General features: G+C 38.5%; 1 protein-coding gene across 3 annotated transcripts in view; it reads left to right on the forward strand.

The window, feature by feature from the left end:
• Positions 1-1,124: 1,124 nt before the first annotated feature.
• The window catches only part of LOC127421882 (rho GTPase-activating protein 35-like), a 158,817-nt gene continuing 136,083 nt past the window's right edge, over positions 1,125-23,858 (forward strand). For 2 of the 3 annotated variants that reach the window (XM_051665075.1, XM_051665077.1), the window contains exon 1: positions 1,125-1,757. The gene's annotated coding sequence lies outside the window, so the exon portion shown is untranslated. Of the gene's footprint in view, positions 1,821-23,858 lie in introns of all 3 variants that reach the window. The other variant, XM_051665076.1, reaches the window with a different exon arrangement.

The following is a 23,858-nucleotide window of genomic DNA, read 5'->3' on the forward strand; positions in this document are numbered from 1 at the left end:
CCAATTGGCCCGGTTGCTAGGGAGGGTAGAGTCACATGGGGTAACCTCCTCGTGGTCGCCATAATGTGGGATGCATGGTGAGTTGTGCGTGGATGTCACGGAGAATAGCACGGGCCTCCACACACGCTATGTCTCTGCAGTAACGTGCTCAGCAAGCCACATGATAAGATGCGCGGATTGACGGTCTCAGACGCGGAGGCAACTGAGGTTCGTCCTCCGTCACCCGGATTGAGGCGAGTCACTACACCACCACGAGGACTTAGAGTGCATTGGGAATTGGGCATTCCAAATTGAAGAGAAAAAAGGGAGAAAATAAAAAATAAAAACCTGAAATGCTTATTGAAGGGGTTTCCATGTATTCTCGGCATTTGCTGGCTGCTTTTCCTTCACTAGCCCCTCCAACTCATCAAGTTCTTTATTTTTTTATAATATTTTAGTTTTGTAAAGATATGAATATGTAAGCACAAGTTATATTTGTCTACAAAACTAATTTCAAGCATTTAAGCATAAGTCTCAAGATCAAAAAGTGTTTGATAACACTCTACAATAGGGTTACATTCGTAAACATTAATTAATGCATTAGGTATCATGAACTAACAATGAACAATATATTTTAACATCATTTATTAATCTTTGTTAATGTTAGTTAATAAAAAAAAAATACTATTGTTCATTGTTAGTTCATGTTAGTAACTGATGTTGGCATATACAACTTTTGTTAGTATTGTTATTTAATGTTAATGAATGTTGTTAACTGATGTTAACAAATGGAACCTTATTGTAAAGTGTTACCAAGGGTTTTAATATCACGGGAAGCAAATTCAGTCAGTGTATGTAAACTTTTGACTGGTAGTGTATAGGCTATTTATTTATAGCTATTACTAAACTGGAACTAATTCAAAGTTAAAGGTAAAAATGTTTTTTTTTTTTTTATATTTTTTATTTATTATAGCATATTACTTGTACACAATTTGAACAATTTCTTATACCGTACGTTTAGATACGGGCTTGCGATAAAGTAATCATAATTATTTGTGTGTGTGTGTGTGTGTGCGCGCGCGCGCGTGATAATTGTGTCCATGCGCGAGACTACAGCTCTCCCTATTCTCTCTCGGAGTAAAGGAGGGAGGAGAGACCGAGATCGGCCGCCATTATTGGGAAGCTGAAAAAAAACACATTAACGCACACATTCACAAACACGCACCATCACTAGATTTCGCCTTTATGCTGAGAGAAGTCCTTTTTTCCGCGTGAGAGAGTCGCGCTGTGCTTCATCAGACTGTTTGTTGACGGCTGAGATGTGCAATAAACATGGGCAACTCGAGATGTTTCGGACACAACAAAGAAAATTATAAGTGCTCAAAAACAACGTGGTGAACCCAAGGCAAGACACAACGATCCTAAGCTTTCTTCTTCTTACCTCTCTCTTTCAACGCCTTCACCTTTCCAACAAGAAACATAGTGAGCAGTCTGATTGTTTTTTTTTTTTTGTTTTTTTTGGACGTTTATTTTTGTTTGTCTTTTGTGTCGCATTTGGGAAAAGAAACACAAATCAAATTGTTGAAAACTTTGAGAGAAATACAATCCGTCATTGAAAGAAGAGATTTGTATTGGGATACACAACAGCTACAGAAGGGACTCATTGATGTTTACGGGACTACTCCTGGACTATTTTTATTATTAGTCTATTTCCCATCTTGATGAATTTCCTGAGCCGGTTGCTGCTGCAGATAAAGGAGTGAGGGAGGCATGCTGAGGTATGCACCAGTCCTTTTCTTCCCTTCATATGTATTTCCTCAACGCAAAGTCCACGGGATTCCGTAAGCAAACTGATTTGAGTTTCAATTTGTGTACTTTGTTATGAAAATAACACAAACTCTATTTAACTGGACTATTTCACTTTGTATTGGGCAAATGAGAGTTCTGTAAATTAATTTGTTTTCCCATTTGCCTCAAACAGTGGCTTTGCGATCATTTGTGATTGCTTTATTATTCCTTCACCCCAAATCAAGAGTTTGTAAAATCTTTGCATTTCAATATTTTGGTATTCAAACCATTGCTCATTGATACACAGATATAGCCAGACTTAGAGCTGTCAAGGTTTCAGGTCAGTCTTTATATCTCACTTTCATCTGAATTAATCTTGGTTAAATGTAATATCCGTGTTGGTTTATTAGGTGAGCAGTGTCTGTTATATCACAATCATTGCTTGTTTTATGCAAATCCAGATGAAAGGATGTCTTCCAGCAGTGTCTGTGGTTTAACATTGCATCACCCAAATAAAGCACTGACACTCTCTTGTAACATTACTATGGACATGAAGCATTACAGTTCCACATATAGTATATTTAACCAACTGGTGACGAGTTACTCTTTGATCATTTGGCTTCCAGATTTTGTAAGTGTTGGTTCTAAATTGGCGTTTGCGAAATATTTGATTAGTTATTGAAAGATTTCAGTTTGGTTGAATAATCCAGTAAATTGGTAATGTTCCAAAAACAGCTGATAGTTCCCTACTCCCTCTCTGTAGTCAGAACTGGTGAGCGCAAAGTATGTTTCTCTCCATTCCTGACACATTCCTCCCCCTTGCATGACAGTCACATTTGAGCATTGCAGCTGTAAGTATACAAGCTCTTTATGCAAATGAAGTAGTATGGTTCAGTTTTGTTCTTTATGTCCTACATTGACAGTGGCTGAACTTGATTGCATTAAATACAACTTCATTTGTCAGCTGTTGAAGTGTTTTTGTCATATGGACACATGAATTTTGTCATTCCTTATGGTGATTGACCGATATATCGGCCAGACCGATGAATCACCTGATATTGGGCTATATTAAGATTATCTGTATCTGCCGATAACTGAGCCGCTTTGAAGTGTTTTTGTCTTAGGAACACATGAATTCTGAGATTCTTAATGGTTATAGGCCGATATATCGGCCAGACCGATGAATCACCTGATATTGGACTATATTCAGATGATCTGTATCTGCCGATAACTGAGCCCACTTTGAAGTGTTTTCATCATAGGAACACATGAATTCTGAGATTTCTTACGGTGATAAACCGATATATCGGTCAGACTGATTAATCATGTGACATTGGGCTGTATTCAGACTATCTGTATTTGCCGATAACTGAGCCGCTTTGAAGTGTTTTCATCATAGGAACACATGAATTCTGACATTCCTTATGGTGATAGGCTGATATATCGGCCATACCGATTAATCATCCGATATTGGGCTATATTCAGATGATCTGCATCGGCCGATAATTGAGCCTGATTTGAAGTGTTTTCATCTTAGGAATGCATGAATTCTGACATTCCTTATGGTGATAGGCTGATATATCGGCCATACCGATTAATCATCCGATATTGGGCTATATTCAGATGATCTGCATTGGCTGATAACTGAGCCCACTTTGAAGTGTTTTCATCTTAGGAATGCATGAATTCTGACATTCCTTATGGTTATAGACCGATATATCGGCCAGACTGTTTAATCACCTGATATTGGGTTACATTAAGTTTATCTGTATCTGCCAATAACTGATCCCACTTTGAAATGTTTCATCATAGGAACACATAAATTCTGTCATTCCTAATGGTGATAGATTGATATATTGGCCAGACTGATTAATCATTCAGTATTGGGCTGTATTCAGATTATCTATATCTGCCGATAACTGAGCCGGTTTGAAGTGTTTTTGTCATAGGAACACATCAATTCTGACATTTCTTATAGTGATTGACCGATATATTGGCCAGACGATTAATCACCCGATATTTGGCTATATTCGGTCTATATGCGTCTGCCGATAACTGTGCCCACTTTGAAGTGTTTTCATCATAGTAACGCATGAATTTTGACATTGCTAATGGTTATAAATATATATCGGCCAAAAAGACTAATCACTATTGAAAAAGATGGTCTCAAAATGTACAAATATCCATTACTCTCAAAACTCTTATTCTTGGTTTGTTTTTAAGTGCTAGCCTAACCAATAGAATCATTTTAAGATTACTCTTTATCTTTGTAACTACAATAAATTCCTCACCTTTACTTTATCTGGCACAGTCTCAAGTTATTTAAAATATTCTAGGTTGTGGTTTATTTGCTTGATGACTGGCGTTAATTTGTGTTACTGCCTTGACTGTCAGATTTGTAACAGATTAAACTGTGGCCCTTAGCTGATAGCTTTTGTGTTTGCTGCAGAAACTAATACATTTTAGTGATGTGTTGCCCTCTTGCATTCAGGGGTATAATTTTTAAACCCCACTGACAACATTATATCAATTGAATCTGACATGTCTTCAGGGAAGACATGACATAGCTTTTAAGATACATAGAATATCAGCTAGTGCGCAGGTCAGACAGTGAGGAATTTGTTGACGATGGTTGATTGAGTAAAAATCAGTTGGTGTTCCTCAGATAAAGTCATGCAGATGAAAGTTCATTAAATCAGGAATGAAGGATAAGGATTGGAATGTCTGTTCGGTGATAATGTTTAGGAATTTCTCATTGAGTAGTGGCAAACGGCTAATTTTCCTTTCAGAGGTGTCTGGTTATGGATGACGAAATGGTTTACCCAAAAATGAAATGAAAATAATTTACTCACCCTCATGTTGTTCCAAACCTGTATGACTTTGCTTTTTCCATGGAACACAAAACGGAACAGAATTTTTGAAGGCAATCCTTTTTGATATAATGAAAGTGAATGAGGACTTGAAGACATGTCAGCATAATGCAGTGTTTCCCCTAGGATTTGTTTTCAGCATCTGTGCTGTTGTCCACAAGCCTGTGGTGCAGGTCCCTTATTTACTGGTGTCGGTGGAGTAGCAGCTTAAAATGACCTTAGAATCATTATAGATGGGTTATTCATGTTTACCTTGTCATGCATGTGTTTATTTACTTGAGCTTTTAGTTTGAAGGGCTCTGGAATCCTGAGTACCTGTAGTAACTGTCAAATAATTAAATACCTTAACACAGAAAATTACTTGCACTATTTTTATTAAACAGTATACTATAAATAGATAATATAAACCAGGGCTCAGCCAATGACATTATATGATGTGCACATTTAATACACAACACATACTCTGTTGTATAGATAGCTTTTTGTTTTTTAAACTCTGTTTTTACATTAAGCTAGCCAGCTAATATTCACTTAGAATTTTGTCATTTTCTATAATAAACATTTATAAAGTTATAAAAAATAACCAATATCACTTGAAAAATACAGAAAAACCATATATTCTTGTAACTGTCGTTTTATTGGCAGTATGTTTCATCTGTCCTAATAATTCCTTTTTCTCCATTTATTAACAAAAATGATAGAACACGAATCAATCATTTTGAATCTTCTATAGTCTATTTCTTATTTAGTGGAGTGAATTAACTCTAGATGATGTTTGACATGATTTGTTCACTGAGTGACAATTTTTGTAAATCACACTTTAACCAGTAGTTGGCAACAAATGAACATCTTTGTGTTTTGAGTGAGTCATTAAACCACTGATAAAGCATAGTTGTTCACAACCGAAACAAGTCTAATTATTCTTTAAATTAGCTTATCTACTAAGATTATTCAGCATCATAGGCGTTTTCCCCACAAATGATAACTGATCATAGCCGTTATTTTTGAACTCTTGTGCATGACTTTACAAAAAGAAAATAATATTAGCCTAAAAATAATTATAAGTGATTCAATTATGTCCTGATGCCATTGTAATGTCTTCAGTCATTTTTACTCATTCATCCAGCCACTTTCTCATCCTCGAGATTACCAGAGTAAAGGTATGACATACCACCTCCTCTCCTTCAGTCGGTCAACAGATCCTGATCCTCGCTCTTTCAGTGAAGTGGTGTATTTGTTCAATGGGTCAAACCAATGATATGTTCCTTCACAGCCCACACCTGAATGCTGTTGGCTCGCTCTATAGTCAGTCTTTACAGGCATGACAAGCCACCAAAGCAGTCTCACACTTCAAACTAGAGCTCATTGGCATCGGTGAACGTGAAATACTAGTCAGTGTATGAAGGTGAATGAGAATGATTTGTTTTTTATTTTAATCACATTTATTTTATTTAATTTTTATCCAATTTTCTCCCAATTTGGAATGCCCAATTCCCAATACTTATGGCAGTTTTCCACTGCATGTTACGGTTCGACTTGACTCTGCTCGCTTTACTTTTCTTAGCTTGCTTTTCCACTGCAGTTTAGTGCCGCCTCAATTTGGGTGGGATTATATGCTGATCGTCATAGTTGCGCCGCCTCTACTGCCGTGACATCATCTTAAACGCGACACAAACATTACTGACCATAAACAATAACACAACCGCTAGCTGTTAGCTACTAGGTCATTGTGCGGCATTAAGCAGCTGTTGCATGGTGATTTTAATAAGTGTAACAGTTAAGTTGGCCTGGTTGTTTTAGAAGCAAGCTTTCCAGTAGCTGGTAAACTAAATAAAGTGAAGCTTTCAAGCAAAATATAGAGTTAACGTAACAAAATGTACCATCCTCCATCATGGACTCCAACATTGCCGAGTCCAGGGCACTCTCCCTCCCATTGCTCGCCGGTCTATTGCCATAGTGTCCATTTGGTTGAACCACTTCCACTTTCTTCTGTTTGAACCACTCTGGCTGTTGTGGTCCTTGATGGTTCTGTAGTCACTTAAGTTTTTTTTTTAACTTTTCCCTACACTGTTGGTAGGTCCGGTGGTAGCCGTGTGCGGCCAACAGCTGAGACACTTCCTGAAAGACTTTTTCGTTTGACGTCATTTCATTCGTCGCTAACGAGAGGAATGTCTGCACCTCATTTATTGACCACGGGGTGATTTTGTCTACAATTTGATCTAAAAGTGATCTACAATTTGATACAGTTTTACAATTCGAAAGACGCGTGAACAAATTATATTGCTGTCGCTGTTGCTAAATTTAAAACTAGCTGGTTGATGTCCCGTGTCACAAATCCATTGACGCTGGTAGTGACGATTCTCTCTGACCAATCAGTGATCTGCAGGGTTTTGACGTCACATTTAGTATCGGCTCGGCTAGCTTGGAACCTCGACTGAGGTGGTACTAAAAAAAAGTATCGGGTACCAGGTACTATCCACAGTGGAGAACCCCCAAAAAGCGAGCAGAGTTGAGCTGTACCATGCAGTGGAAAAGCCCCATTAGTAGGTCCTCGTGGTGGCACTGTTACTCACCTCAATCTGGGTGGTGGAGGACAAGTCTCAGTTGCCTCTGCTTCTGAGACAGTCAGTCCACACATCTCATCATCTCATGCTACTATCTGCGATCTACGCACAATTTACCACGTGCCCCATTGAGAGCGAGAGCCCGTAATCGCAACCACGAGGAGGTTACCCCATGTGACAACAACCCAGGACCCACTGCAGCCAAATAAGGTGAGTTTTCTTAAGAGTGTGCTACTCATGAAGGGATCTCAGTGCTAAACAACTTATTCACCACTACAAAACTCAATAATTTGTGAGTTTAATCTGAACATTTACTAGCCAATGGCTAATGACAGACTAGTGTTGTCAAAAGTACCGGTACTTTGGTACCAAATCGATACTAAATTTGAAAAGATGTAATGATACCACTGTTTCTGCAGTACTGGTAGTACCGCGCACCGACTCAATCTGGTACCAGCACGCAGTATGACTGACACATGACTGCTTTAAAATACTCACAGGCTTATTTTGAATGCGTGCTCTGTTACTCCTTTTACACTGAAATGGAAAATTTATCAAATTATAATCGTGACATTTCCTAGTGTGATTTATTAAACTGCTAACGGCTGCATTCTTAGTGTGGATGAGCTGCGTACTTAATGTATAAATCCGACCGTTCAAACACTGGAAATGCATTCAGTGATCACACTGGGCCATGTCGCGAACTGTTTATCCGGTAAAGTGAAGCTTCTGGCAAAAAACCCCGCATCATAATAAAAGCACAATTCAAAATAAAAGCTAGATGCCTGAAATTGAAGAAATTGTGACACACATATATAACAACTGTATAGTAAAATGTAATATTCACTGAAATAATAATAAAAATAATCAAGCAATATATCACAAGCAAGACTGTTGCTGAATAAATGTAAAAAAAAAAAATATGTTGAAAAGTTAAATTTTTACTTGCAAAATGTTTTAAGAATTAATTGATTAGACACCATTTTGATGATGAAATTAAACTTTAAAACATGGGAGTTCTGGAAAATAATAATAATTATTAAATTATTAAAAATAACTAAACTAGTGTGTTCAGTAGCACATTATAATATTAGCATATTTTTGCAGCGAAATTTCACTGGTATCGGTACCGAATACTGAAAGTTTGGTGCCGTGACAACACTATAACAGATATTTTTTAGCTGCATAGCCTGAAAATGTATTGCATATGTGAGTGATTTACTCCTAATGTAGAGGGCTGCTTTGAGAGAAAAATTTGCCTTTTGCCACAATTCAAAGGTTTGGAACGACATTAGGGTGAGTAGATAATGACAGAACTGTTATTTGTTTCGTGAACTATTCCTTTAAACTGTGTGCATAGCAAGAGAGTACAGTACCTGAACGGTATGTATAGTAGTGATGCTTGATGTTCTGTACACACTTAATAAGGCTCATACTTGATTGAACTGACTTCCTGTTGCAAAGTCTGAACTTTAGAGACTCTAAATTGTCTGTGTGAAGCATCTGTTCTTTCATATATGATCTTTCATCTCTGAATGCAGACCCCCAAGATCTCTGCGAGCCCCTTTGTTATAATGTAAAGAATGCAGCTGAGTTTCAACGTAATCATACTTCTCAGGCCTCGAGCACAACTGGCATGTTTCTCCTTCCGTTGCATGCGTTCTGGGTGAAGGTTAATAGTTGAAGTTGTGGATGGTTTCTTAAGTGATTTTTTTATTTATTTATTATTTTTTTTTTAGTTTAAGACTGTTTTGGAATTCAGTGCTGAAACTAAAGTGATCTTTTGTCCCTTCTTTTCTCTGCAACTTTAACAGGTAGACAGACATTAGAGTGATGCTTTGAAAGCAGACTGTTTGGCTTTGCTTTCTTAGAAATTCACAAACATTTAAAGCCTGCTGAGAAATCCTAGATAAAAGTCATTGGTTTATCCAAGTTTAATCTTTCAGTCTTTCATGTTATTTTTGCATATAGCCTTTCTCAGCTGAAGTGGTCTAGTTACTATCTTTGTTGTCCATGTTATTTTTGACCTCCGAACTACAGATCTGAGACAATATTTGCACTCTGATACAGACTTTTGTGCTATTCTGGAGCTGCAGTTGTAGATTTGGCCATAGTAAGTGTGATATTTAGCTTCATATTTGACAGTGTTAACAGAAGCATTTGCTGGACAAGCACACATCTAAATGCTTTCCACCTTTGCTAATATCTGTGTGATTTGCATGAATAGAAGCTTCTGTGATCTTTCTAAGCCCTTCGCTGTGCATTATTTATCTGCCAAATATCTGGCCAGTAAGATGTGTCCACTTGCCAAACATTGCAGAAAGGGTGTTTGGTAATTTAGGCCTTCTCATTGACTTTTCTTTTTGAATTATTCTTAAATTGGCTGATCTTTTCAGCATGCCATAACTGCAAAATTAGTGGTGTTTGTTAAGCCAGCATCACTATTACTATTGCTTGTACTTAGGTTCAGGGATTTAAACAAACCCCTAACCCAAAGTCTAGGTAATACTTTGATAACCTGGTGGATGATAAAATGGGTAAAAATAATCCATAGACTTGCATTGAAGGAGGGACCCCAGCCATATCTAGGAACCAGAATATTAAAGAGACTTGGAGGTGGGTCGTGACTTGGGATATGTAAGCAACCACACAGAACACCCTAGCAACCCCATAGCAATGCCCTGGCAACCATCCACAACACCCTTCTGTTGTGGCGGCAAATTTTTCATAGGTAAGCACCAATGATTCCTTTTAGAAAGAGTTAAAATCTAGTCATAATAAAGTTGATGTCCTTGCGTTAATTATGACCTACGCTTGTCCTTAGATTGTTAATCGTAAGCAATATTTGGTTCACATGATGGCTGATTTAGCATACGTTCCCTAGATAACACCCCTCTTCTGAATGCATTCCATGTTTGAGGCTGGATTACAGCGAAAGAATCTGACATTTTGTAATGAGCATCTAAATTTCCATATGGAGATCTGCTAATAACCCTCCCCCATCTATTATTTTTCATGACATGAGGCATTTGATAGTTGACAACAACTAGAGAGTAAGGGATACATCGTTAGACTTTGTCACTGATGGTTTCCTGATGACATATTGCCTAGAAACCTTTAGTAGAGTCTAGGAGACAAGCTGAGATCAATAAGAACACAAATCTGTGGATTTAGGATGTAGAGGTGGTGTATGCATTCACCAGAAATCTTTTCAAGCTAGTTAGGGGGTGGGGACCCTCATTTCTATTGCATGGGTTGTCCATTGTAATCATGTTTTGAATCGCCCACTATTGCTCTTTGCAACAGTGGCTGGTCACGTTGTTTTAAAGAATGGTGTCCATGGCGATGAAGATTGTGGATGTGACCTTTGTTGTCGGCAAGTTCTGGTTTGGTTACTTTTGTTAGGAACTTGCAATAAGTGCACACATGAAGCGTTAATCAATAAAAATAACCATAGAGTCCAGCTGTTGCCTCAGGTGTTGACAGATAATTTTTTTTCTTTTTATCTGTTTAATTGAAGAAATAATCAACAGATCAGTGTTGCTACAAACTACTCATTACTTCAAGAAGCTAAACAAAAGTTTTTAAAATAAGCTACTAACAAAGAGTAGCTAACTACAGTACATTGATGCTTATAAAGAAAATATTTTTAAATATATTTCTATAACCATAAGTAATCAGATTAAATGTACTTCTGCAAACTGAACAGTATCTGGCACAAATACAATAAAGATCTCAATTAGGGTGGCAATGCTAAATTGAACATAAATGCAACATAATGTATACTACATTTTGGCTGTCGATTTAATGCTTTAATTTACTGCGTTTATTTGTATGAAAATGACATGTTAAAAAATGTATGCAGTTAAGCCCCCGATCTGTAATAAGGACTGTTCCTACTGTCGGACGAGTTCAAGCTTGATTTAACACCTTGATGCGGCAGTAGGGGGCTGTCAGCGCTCCAGCTGTACAGGCAACATGCCTCATCAAACCAACGAGAGAAACAGGCAGCTCAGCCTTCCACAGGCTTTTGCCCTTAAAGACAGCTGGACTGAGCACAACGGAATGCAGGGATCCCGAGACAGGGTTTTCAACGTTTCAAACTTGACACGGCATTCTAAAAACACAGTGATTATGATGTGAGATTTTGAAACTGTTAAAACTCGATGCAACCAATGTGAGACACACTAAAAACATCCATCTGACGCATGAGTACTTAGACCAACAATTAAAAAATAGCTCAGACGGAAGTATTGATATGCGATTAATTGTGATTAATTCGATTAATCGGCACATCATGTAATTAAAGATTTTAATCGATTGATTGCTCAAGTGAATCATTTATTTGAACTAGTTCATTTACATGAACTGTCCAAACAAACAGATTCATTTAAAGTTGTCTTTCCATTGGCTTTTTATAAGTGAATTGGTGAATCGTTTATTTTAACTGGTTTAGCAAAACAATTCAATAAACTGAATTGGTCTTCCCAACACTTTCTTTAAGTGAATCAGTGAATAAAACGGTTTATGTACATGGATATTCCAAGCAAATCGATTCACTAAACAGAATTGGTTTTCCCAACATTTCTTATTAGTGAATTGATGAATTGTTTATTTTAACCGGTTTAGGTACATGAACTGTCTGAGTGAAACGATTCTTTTAAATGCATTGGACGTTTTACTGCGTTGACAAAATGTTGCATGTTGTCATGCTATACCGCTACTTGTTGGTAAATAGTAGCTTGTTGCTAGAAAAGCTACACTGTTGTGAAAATAGCTGAGCTACTGTCATGCTACTGAAAAATGTAGTTAGTAGCGTTGTTACTTTTAGTTGGTTACAATGCAACAGATTAATCAATTATTGAAATTATCTTTAGTTTCACCTCCTCTCTCTCTGTAAATAGTCTAGAACCACATCCGCCTAACCTTTTCCCTGGTGCCACTTCTCAGAAACTGCATTGGCTCTTTGGAACAGCAATGTTCATTCTGTCAATTATCAGTCTCCCTGTGGTCTCTAGCCGCTTATGTGGCCTTGTGTGCAACTCTGGGTGACTCAGCATTTCACCTAGAGAAGAGGGCATCTGGAAAACCAGAGAGACAAATAGAACCCGAGCAAGTCAGACCGAGAGCAAAGATGGCCAACAGGAAGAACTTCTTGTAACATTCAGGAATTCCACCTCCCACAGACATGGCAGGCTCCTGCATAAAAAATTTCTCCTTGCGTCTGTGTTTTTGGGCCTGGGTATTTGGCTGTTTTAGTAGTTTTTCTTCACACCAAAGAGGAAAAGTACTGCCATGTGGATTGCCACCATGACACTCCCTTCAGTTTTTGCTTTTTGCTTTTTGCTTTTTATATTTTTTATTTTACTGTTTGTTTGCTGCTAGTCTCAGACCCCACGCCTACGGCCTGCCCACTGTCTGTTCACTGACCATCTGATGCGTATTGCACACAAAAATGGCAAGCACTGACTGAAATCGGCAGGTCCAATCTAATTGGTTGTCGCTACGCAACTTTCAGGAGTAAGAGCACACAAGTTTCTTTTTATTAGTCTGCCTGGAAACAAAGTCGTGTTTACAAGGTATTGAATGATTACAGTTTTTGAAGCACAACTAATCATAGGATTTGCCAAAGTTCTCCAGATTAGTGGCACATAAGATACTAGGAGTTTCGCTTAAGGCACTTAAATTTTGCAATTGTTACAATGGTTATTTCTGCTCTTGGATGAGGGGCTTTCCAAGAGCGCTGATATACAGTCAAACAGGACTGGGACATTTAACTATTTAAATCACTCCAGCTTTCAGTGTTTGTGGCTTTCCAAGTAGAGGTGAGGATTTTGATTTATCGTTTATTTTAATTTAATTAACTGATTCATTGTGTGACCATCTCTGGAGATTGCATATTTATGCCAGTGGGTGCCAACATATAAATGTCTTATGTTATGAGTGAGTCATTCAACCATTGACTTGACTGATTCATTAAAAAAGACGTTCAGGAGTCGTTCCCTACGGAAACAATGGATGGGAATGAGAGCGATTCGAGAGCGAAGATTCATTCAAAAACACTGATTTGTTTCCTAGTTTAAAACTGATTATGAGAGCAGTGCAGAGAATCAGTTGCACTTGACACTTTGGCTTTTTTTAGAACTGTTTTTGCTGGCGCAAAAGAAATGCACAGACGAACTTGCCAATTTTGGTTTGAAACGTAACTTATAATTTTCTTGTTTATTGAACTAATAGTTGTGTTGCCATGCTATTATAAGAATGAAGCTGTATGTGATTTCCAAAGGAGACCTCTCTTTCTGCCTCCTTCCTTTGTTTGATCAGCTCTCAGCCTTCGTTTCCTCTGAAGTTGCCTCTGCAAGTTTGTCGCTGTGTTGCGATTGTTGGGATTACCCCCTTCCCTTCAGCGCCACTCTGTTTCCTGCAGGATGTCCAGCAAAGATGCCCCTGGTGGGGGGTAAGTTAAAAAACATGGAGACTGCCTTATGAAAGGGTTTAGCTGGGTTTAGCCTCTCTGTGGGGGATGAACATTATTACATACCTCCGTTCCTTAGGGTATGATCGGATCTTCAAAATTGAAAACATTTGCTTCATTTGGCATCCATTTTACGAATGGACAAAAGTACACATAATTGAAACTATTGCCACAATTATATCTTTGTTTTGACTTGTTTGTCTGTATGACTTCCCTCCATGGAGCACAAAAGGAGATAAGTTGAATGCCAATCTCAGTGACCATTCACTTTCATAGCATCTTTTTTTTCATTCAATGAAAGTAAATGGTGCTGTCTAACATCTCCATTTGTGTTCAACGGAAGAAAGCATGTCAAACGGGTTTGGAAGCGCACAAGGGTGAGTAAATAAAGACAGCATTTTCATTTTTGGCTGAAGCATCTCTTTAAGTTTCCACCTGCCAGACAAATAGAGAGGAAGAGAGTCGTTTCAGCATAATGTATAATTAGATCTGGCAGGTTTAATCACCGAAAGATGAGCAGTCATGAGAGAAGGGGGTTTAAAAATGCCCAAATGTGCAAATGAATGAAAGCATCATGCTATCATGAGTTTCTGCTCTGGCTTTCTATCTTGCTTCTCTTTACATCTGTACTTAAACTTCAGCAGGCGCCTGGGGTGATAGAAGGCCAGCACGTTGTCAGAAGCTGTTAGATGAGGTTTTCTGCTCGCAGAAACATCGTTACCACTGTGGTGGCCTTTAACGCTGTCCACTGCTTACAAAGCGAATTCAGTCACCACAAGGGTGGAACGCCGGAATTGGCTGTCTTGAAATGACCTCTAAGGCAGACAGTGTTTGAATAAAATAAGGGCTGGAAAAAGCAAGAGCAGACTGAGAAATATGCACATCTGTCGCGTTGGTCTAGTAGCCTTCTTAGTCGGGATGTGTGAAACTGCATATTATAAAAATCGACTAGTTGGAGGTTTGTCTAAAAGATTTGTCTGGTCTTTAAAAATTAACATTCTGTCGTCATTTACTCGCACACATGTTGTTTCAAATCCATAAGTCTCTTTTCCATAGAAAATATGTTAGGCACAATAACAGCCTTAGTCACTATTCTATGGAAGTATTTTAATGACATGTTTTTGAAATAAAATTAAAAAAAAAGCAAGCTAAATTGCACTAAATGAGAAATAAATGCATTGCATTAATAGTGCTTGCATTTTTTGGGGATGTAATTTCTTATGGTTGTATATTTAAGCTGTGAATATTGCAATTGGAAACATTTTGCACAAAACAAAATCATTAAAATTCAATAGTAAATATCTACCTCCCAAAATTCAGTTCCAAAACATTCAGTTATTTCTTTTTTATTTTATTTATTATTATTCAACAGGTAATATTCCATTCATTATAGTGCCGATGCGCAATCTTCAATCTCTGCTACTTCAGCACTAGATGGTACAAAGCTGAATTTCCAACCACATTTTAACCACTGAAATTTTGGAGGCGAATTTGCAAAGCAAAATATAAAGGACTAAACATTACCTGTTGAATAATAAAGAGGAATTTAAAAAAAAAATTTCTCTCCCCAATTTGGAATGCCCAATACCCAATGTGCTCTAAGTCCTCATGGTGGCGTAGTGACTCGCCTCAATCCGGGTGGCGGAGGACGAATCTCAGTTACCTCCGCGTTTGAGGCCGTCAGTCTGTGCATCTTATCACGTGGCTTGTTGAGCATGTTACCGCGGAGATGTAGCGCGTGTGGAGGCCCACACTATTCTCCGCGGCATCCACGCACAACTCCCCATACTCCCCACCGAGGGCGAGAACCACATTATAGCGACCACGAGGAGGTTACCCCAACGTGACTACCCACGTTATCAACCGGGCCAATTTGGTTGCTTAGGAAGCCTGACTGGAGTCACTCAGCACGCCCTGGATTCGAACTCACGGCTCCAGGTGTGGTAGTCAGCCTCTTTACTTGCTGAGCTACCCAGGCCCCCATAAAGAGGAAATCGTATAAATTATTTCATTTTTATTGTTTTATATTGAAATATTCACAGCTTAAATATGCAACCATATAACATTGCATACACTGTTTATAAATTATTATTTTTTGCTTCAATCCAATTTAGCTTGCTTTTTTGTTCTTGCACAAAACAAGATTATCCATAAAAACAAGAACATTGAAGGCAAAGTCTGAAAATTTAAGTTAGAATTTGTCTTGAAACATATTGTTTAGGTGATGAATTTGTTAGAAAAGCAGCGCTTCGGCTGTAGTGGTGGTGCTTTAAAAGTGATGAATTTAGAGATGCAACTTGTTGGAAAGGGTTATAGTGTGTTGGCAGTCACACACTATCTACATTGTAAGCACTTGTAGTCTCTAAATTCATCCTGTATTCAAGTGCTGCAAAAAAAAAATAGTAAAGCTAAAAAAAACAACTAAAAATAAACACACACACAAAAACATAAATGCAGGTGAACACATGTGGAAAAGCTGAATTGTTTTTTTTATTACAATTTTTTACTCCTAAATTAACACACACAAAAACACAACAACATGTGTATATATAATGAATTAATCACTTTAAACACTAAACCCCTACCAAACCCCCACCCCACCCTGACCCCTCCACGAACACCCCTGTGGTCAATAGAATATAGACACACACAAAAAACAAAAAAAAAACTAAAACAACAAAAAAGAAAATACAATAATCAGGTATAATAAAATAAAATAAAATAAAAAAAAACCTCTAAATTGCTACCTCCACCGCCCCTCCTCGAGAATCCCCCCAAAATGCTAGGTAATTGCCCCATTTCTTATTATAAAAATCCCTAACTCCCATCCTTCTGCTCGACCCCTCCTCGAAGGCAGCCACCCTCCCCATCTCCGCACACCACTCCGGGAATGAGGGTGCTTCTTCCGACTTCCAGCTCCTCAAAATAACCTGCCTACCAATCATCACACTGGTCAAAACTAGGCATGTGCGCTACGACTAATTTGACTGTCGTTTAAACGGGAGTTTTGTAACCGACTAGTCTAAAGTGAAACCAACCTTCAGAAAACATAAAGTGTTTACGCGACCCATTTAAAATACTTAATCTATTCCAAACCCAGTGCTAAATTCCACTGAAAAGGGGCATTTATCTGCGACGTGCTCGCCTTGAATTATGATCATTGTACATTAAATATAGAACATGACACGCATTCACTGAATCAACGTTAGCAAATACTTATATTTAAACCGACATATTTATTGAAAACAATTGAATGAATAGTGCAGGATCAATGGAACAACCCTAAAAGCCTGTTCTAAATGGAATTAACCAAGTAAAAATGACTTAACATATTAAAACAGTCAGGACATTTTTCAAAATAATTAACAGGTAGACTAAGCCAAATCTATGAGAGAGAAAAAAATGCACTGAAATGTCATGCGTATTTCACGATGTGCAGTCGTGCATTAACCATTGATCTAATATGACAGCTGTAAAGAACGTCGACCAATAACAGTTACGATGTAAAAATAAATAAAAAAAAGTAGCTATAGGATAGAAAAAATAGGCCTGTGATGTAGCCTGCAATAAACCTAATGTATTCTAAATATGACGTGCTCACAGAATAAAAGATAGTTTAACACGTTAAGCAGTCGGCACCTCGTTGAAAATAGCCTTCTTAATCAGCAGATTAAAAAAATGGCATACCTAGCCTAAAAGAGTTATTTTCTTGGCTACTTAGTCAAAAGCATAATTTTTGGATGAGCAAAATTAACACGTCGACATGGTCCGGTGAAAGACGGGACTTGACTCACCTGAGGCGATTATCCTATGCTTGAAAAAGCCCGCTCAGTGGAAAAATAATGTACAAGCATGCACAGATGTAAAGAAGACACAAATGTGAAAACATCCTTAGGGACTTTCAAACATTTGGAAAGCCGATTCCCGCACTACCAAAATGATTTCATAACTACTATGCTGAGTTTGCTTGTCTAGTGAGAGGATATTTTCCCGCACGCGCCGCGAGTGAGAGAGGGAAGAAGCACGCGCAGCCTGAGGTGAAATTAAACTCTGTATCTGCTCCAGAAATCCTCTTTTTAAAAAAAATTATATTTGTATTATTCTATTTTAAATATGTAACATTAATATGAAAGTAATTTAAGCACAGCCTCTGTAAAAATATAAAGCCAAACGTAAATGTGTAAAAATGATGATCAGTTTAATGGGGGGAAATTCCAGTGTCGACTAGCAGCATCAGAACTGTTTAGTCGACTAGTCTCACACATTCCTAGTCAAAACTCAGTCCTTCATGTACCTTTCCTTCAAATCCATGACCTTCCCATCTCCCAAAATACAGAGTCTGGGGCAGAATGAGACCTGAGTGCCCAACACATCACACACAAAACTTTGGACCTTCAGCCAAAATTCTTGAATCTTACGACACCCCCAAAAGACATGGGTTGTGTCTCCATCTTCTGATTGACAATGCCAGCAGGTGGGTGTGTCTTTAAGACCAAGCCTATACAATCTAGAGGGGGTCCAATAGACTCTATGTAAAATCTTGAATTGCATAAGGATTCATTTTTTAGAATCCTAGCCCACACTCCCTCCTCCAATACCAAGCCCAGATCCTTCTCCCACAATCTCTTAAGAGAAGCTGAAGCTCCGACCCCAGACTCTGAATTAACAGGGAGTAATACACCGATGCCTCATGACCTTTTCCGAAAGCAGTAATCACCACTCCCAGAGTATCTGCTGCTTTAGAGGGGTGTAAACCACTCCCAAAACAGTACAAATCAGGTGGCACAACTGTAAATACTTACAGAACTGAGATCTGGGAATCCCAAAAAGTTGAACCAAATTTTGAAAGGATCTCAGCACTCCACTCTCATATAGGTCACCGAGTGTAGTAACCCCCCTCCCAATCCATTCTGACCAGCAAAAAGGGGACTTGTTGATGCATAATGTGGGGTTCAGCCATATGCTCGAGGCAACATTTAAATAAATGTCTGAATTAAACACACTGGACACCTTTGTCCATACCGAGTTCAAATGCGAGATAACGGGATGTAACTTCTCCGATTAATTTGATAGTCTCTGCAATGGTGAAATAGGGGCAAGAACTTCCTGTTCTATACAGAACCAGGGAGGGGCTCTCTCGGGTGGAAGCGACCAATGAGCCAAATATCTGAGACCAAATGCATAATAATAAAATAAAATCTTGGGTAGGCCTAGCCCACCTTTGTCAATCGGCCTATGTAACTTATTGAAATGTAATTTGGCACGCTTACCATTCCAAATGAAGGACTTCGCTATGTTGTCAAATTGCTTGAAATAAGAGAGGGGGACACCTATAGGGAGAGACTGTAGCAGGTAGTTGAATTTTGGAATACAATTCATTTTAATAACATTAACTATCATAGATAAATGCAATGAAGTCCACCTGCCCACATCGCTCAAACTGTTTTATTAAGGGGTCAAAATTAAATCTAACTAAATCACCCAATTTTGCTGGGAATAAAATGCCCAAATACTTAATGCCCTGTTTGGGCCACTGGAAAGCGCCTGGCTGGAAAGCCATCGCTGGGCAGTACGCTGTCAAAGCCAAAGCTTTGGATTTAGACCAATTGACTTTGTATCCTGAAAACTTTATTATTAATAATTTCACAGAATTAAATAATTTTGTGGAGGCAAGGCATAGATCTAGTAGGGTCAGAGACGAATAATAAAATATCATCTGTGTAACAAAAGCTTATGCACCACACCTCTCGTCATCACCCCTGGAAAGTCCTCCTCTTTTCTTATCGCAGCTGCTAATGGTTCCAGGGCAAGACAGAACAATAATGGGGAAAGAGGGCAACCCTGACGAGTGCCTCTATTCAAAGTAAAATAATCTGAAATTAATCCATTTGTTTGTACCGCCGCTACAGGGTATCTATAAAGTAACTTAATCCAACCAATAATGTACTCCTGAACCTGTATATTTCCAAAATCTTAAAGATAATCCCTTTCTACCATATCAAACGCCTTTTCGGCATCAAGTGAGATAGCAGCGACCGGAGTCTGATCATTCGCCACTGACCACATGATATTGATGAAATGCCTAATGTTGTCAGAAGAGCTGCGGCCCCTAATAAACCCCACCTGATCTATATTTTTAAGAGATGTCATAACTTAATCGATTAGCCAACATTTTTGACAATATTTTTACATCTAGCTGGATCAGGGAAATTGGATGGTAACACACTCATTTGGATCTTTGTCCTTTTTAAGGATCAGACTGATCCGGGCTTGTGTCATGGTTGGGGGAAGCTTTCCATTCTTTAATGATTCTGTATAAACTTATAGCAAAAGTGGAGCCAATTGTAGCATAAGATCTAAATAATTCAGCGGCAAAACCATCTGGCCCCAGAGCTTTGCCTGAAGGCAAGGCCTTAATTACCTCGTCAAGCTCCTACAAGTTTATCTCAGATTCAAGAGAATTTTTTTTGCTCAGTCGTCAATTGAGGAAGTTCTAATGGTTCCACAAATGTTCTAATATATTCATCAGTAGACGAAGATGTGGAACTATAGTGATCAAGATAGAACTCTTTAAAAGCATTATTAATATCAATAGCTGAGTTAAAAATTCACCACCAGCAGATTTCACTGAGGGAATGGTAGAAAAAGACTCTCTCTGTTTTATATATCTAGCCAGAAGCTTCCCTGCTTTGTCCCCCGACTCAAAGTATTACTGTCTTGCCCTGAACAACCAAAACTCTACTTTTTGTGACAAAATAGTATTATATCTATATTTCAGTCGGGTCAATTCTCTGAGGCCATCAGACGACATTCGGCACCTCAGCTCTGCCTCGGCACTTTTAATATTCTCTTCCAACTCCACGAGTTCTCGTGCTTTGGATTTTTTGATGAATGAGGCATACTGTCTGATCTGACCCCTAAGAACCGCCTTAAGTACCTCCCAAGCCACGCCCACAGAGGATACTGAGGACCAGTTGGGCTCCATATAAACATTGATATCAGTCTTTATCATTTGTTGGAAATCAGGATTTTGCAAAAGGGATACATTAGAGTGCCAACTATATGATTTCTTTTTCTCTGTATGTGGCAGCATCTCTATACTCACCAGGGCGTGATCTGAGACTAAGATGTTTCCAATTGAGCAATCAACAACAGATGGAATGAGGGATTTAGATAATAAAAAAAATCTATTCTAGAATAAAGCTTATGAACTGATGAAAAAAATTTAAAATCCCTACCATATGGGTTCAAAAGTCGCCAGATATCTGCAAGACCAAGATTTTTACACATCCTGTGAAGCGTCACTGTTGCTCTAGGAGGCTTACACACTTTTGCCTCACTATGATCAAGGATTGAGTCCATCAATAAATTAAAGTCTCCTCCCAATATTATATCATGAGGGGTGCAAGCGGTTTGTAACATCCCTTCAAGATCTATAAAAAAGCCCTTATAATCAGCGTTAGATGCGTAAATATTAGCAAAAATTAACCTTTGCACCTGAATGTCTGCTAAAACAATAATGACTCTTCCTATTTTATCTTTAATCTGTTTGAGAAATTTGAATTGTAGATGTTTATTTATCAATATAATGACCCCCCCTGCTCTTACTTGAGCCAGCACTAAAGAAAACATGTCCACCCCATATCTTCCCAATTTTTTCAGCTTCCTGTGGGGAAAGATGCGTTTCTTTAAGAAACACTATCATATTTCTTACACTTAAGAAAAGAAATAACCTTCCTTTTTATGGGGTGCCCCAACCCATTCACATTCCATGTGGAGAGAGACAGTCCACTCATATTAACAATCGACATATTGATATAATAAAAAAAATAAATTTTGTGTCACAAGCAAGATTATACAGACCACATTTCCCATAAATTTTACAATCAAACCCCGAACTTCCCCCCGAGCAAAGCAAACAGAAAAAAGAAAAATGTGCGCATTAACCCTGCGCACGTCAGCGCCAACCGGCATCAATCACTCTAAACTCAGAAGGTCCATATACGCATGCGAGAGCCCCCGCGACAACTTTGCCATCGGATTGCTCAAGTCCGGTGCTTCTGCACAGGTTTTGTGAGGCAAAATTACATAACAGAAAATACTTTGTAAAACAAACTCCAGCCAATAGGTAGAATAAACACAAAGAATGTGTAGATTCATTCACAAAACTGTTCTGAAGGTGTGTTCCTCCACAAAACAAACTCCAGCTGATATAAAGCCGTTCAGTTTCCTCGGAGAGATAGACAATTGTACAGTGAGCCGGCTGTTATGAGTGCAGCAGATGTTGTAATCATTCCAGTGTCCCTTAAAATTTCTCCACATAACAAACTCCAGCCAACAGGAGGCATAAGCACAAAGAACGATCAGATTCATCCACAGTTGACCCAAAGGAGTATTATTCAACAAAACAAACTCCAGCCGCTAGGCGGAGCCAGCACATAAAGAAACAAAATAGGCATCCCGGTTCCTCGGTTAATCAAGAGTCAAATTCACTTGGAGGCCGCATAAAAAGAATACATCATGACTTACTCAGACCAACAACTTTATAAAAGACGTCCTTTATGTGAACATGTAAATATTTTGCAGTCATCCATAGTGTCCATTCTCAATCTGGCCGGGAACTTCAGTGTAAAAGCGTTCTTCCGTCAATGCAAAAGTTTTTTGGAGTGTCATGTCACAAAACAAACTCCAGCCGCTAGGCAAAGCCAATGCAAAAAGAAACAAAAATGGCGCCCAGCTTTCTCAGACAGTCGAGACACTAAACAGTGAGTCAGTCCACTCACATAAGAAACGCCCAATGGTTTACACACCCATAGTTTGTATGAAAGCCAGTGACTTTTTGGGGCATAAAAATACTTTGCTGCCGTCCTTGGTGTCTATTCTCAGTTTGGCCGGAAACATCAAAAGCGATGATGTAAGAGTTTCTTATATTCCTTGAACCGATTGCGTTTCTCTCTTGTCGAATTCGCAAAGTCCGGGAACAAGAAAATATTGTGATTTTTTTTTTTTTCCCAAGAAAGCTTTCCTTTGCCCCTCGCCTGGCGCAACACGAGATCTTTATCGGATGATCTCAGAAATTTGGCCAGGATTGATCGGGGCCTGTCTCCCTCAGCAGATCTCCGAGCCGGGACTCTGTGAGCTTGCTCGATTTTCAGTTTATGGCCTGTTATTCGAGCAGATTCGGCAAGAGCTCATCAAGGAATTTCACCATATCTCTGTCCTCTTCATGCTCAGGAATTCCAACAATTCGTATGTTATTCCTTCGGTGCATATTTTCGAAATATTCAGGTTTTTTCAAAACATGTTCCAAGTCTGTTTTGGACGCGGGCGGATTAGCGGATAATTCCCTTCCCGAAGATTCCAGATAATCGATTCATTTTTCAACTTCTGTCACTCTTGTGACCAATTCAGAGAATTTTGTTTCCATCGCCGTAATCAATCGATGTATTACAACGAGATCCTCCAAGTCAGCAACAGCCTTCGTCAGCATCGCCAAGATGTTGGACAGTTGACGCTGGATTTCATTTCCCGACGTTCCATCTAAATTGAGTCCCTGGCTCGCAGTCCCATCAGAGGCCTCAGCTTGAACACGTAAGTGTCTTTTAATGTCTCCAGAATCTGAGGATTTTGACTTCTTCGCCATGTTTACCTCAAAGAATAAATATGTAATGGGGTGTATCGAATCTCACCGGATTATAACATAAAAATACTTAAAAAAAAATAAATAAATAAAAAAAAAAAAAAAATTTGCAAAGTGCGCAGAGCTAGTCGCTCACACGTCTGCTCCTCGCATGGCGTCCAAAAAGTTGAATTGTTGGTGAACTAGTCGATCATCCTAACCTATCCATATTTTGTATGTTCAGAAAGCTTAAGATAATCTTACATTGCTTACAAACTGAGAACAAGTAGCTATATATATTGTTTTATCCAGGCTGTTTCGCAACATTTATAATTATGTACATTTAAAGGAATAGTTCACCCAAAAATGGAAGTTCTGTCAGTTTACTTGCCCTCATGTCGTTTGGAATGTAAAAGAAAGATTTTTGTGTAGTGCCAAAAAAGGACTCAAAAGTCACATTCCAAGTCTTCTGAAGGCATATGATATGTTTTGGTGAGGAACAACCTGAAATTTAAGTACGTTTTCAGTGAAAATCTGCATATGTGTTTGTTGCACATTCATGA

The sequence above is a fragment of the Myxocyprinus asiaticus genome, chromosome 31 (genome assembly GCF_019703515.2).
Source record: "Myxocyprinus asiaticus isolate MX2 ecotype Aquarium Trade chromosome 31, UBuf_Myxa_2, whole genome shotgun sequence".
Classification (NCBI taxonomy): domain Eukaryota; kingdom Metazoa; phylum Chordata; class Actinopteri; order Cypriniformes; family Catostomidae; genus Myxocyprinus; species Myxocyprinus asiaticus.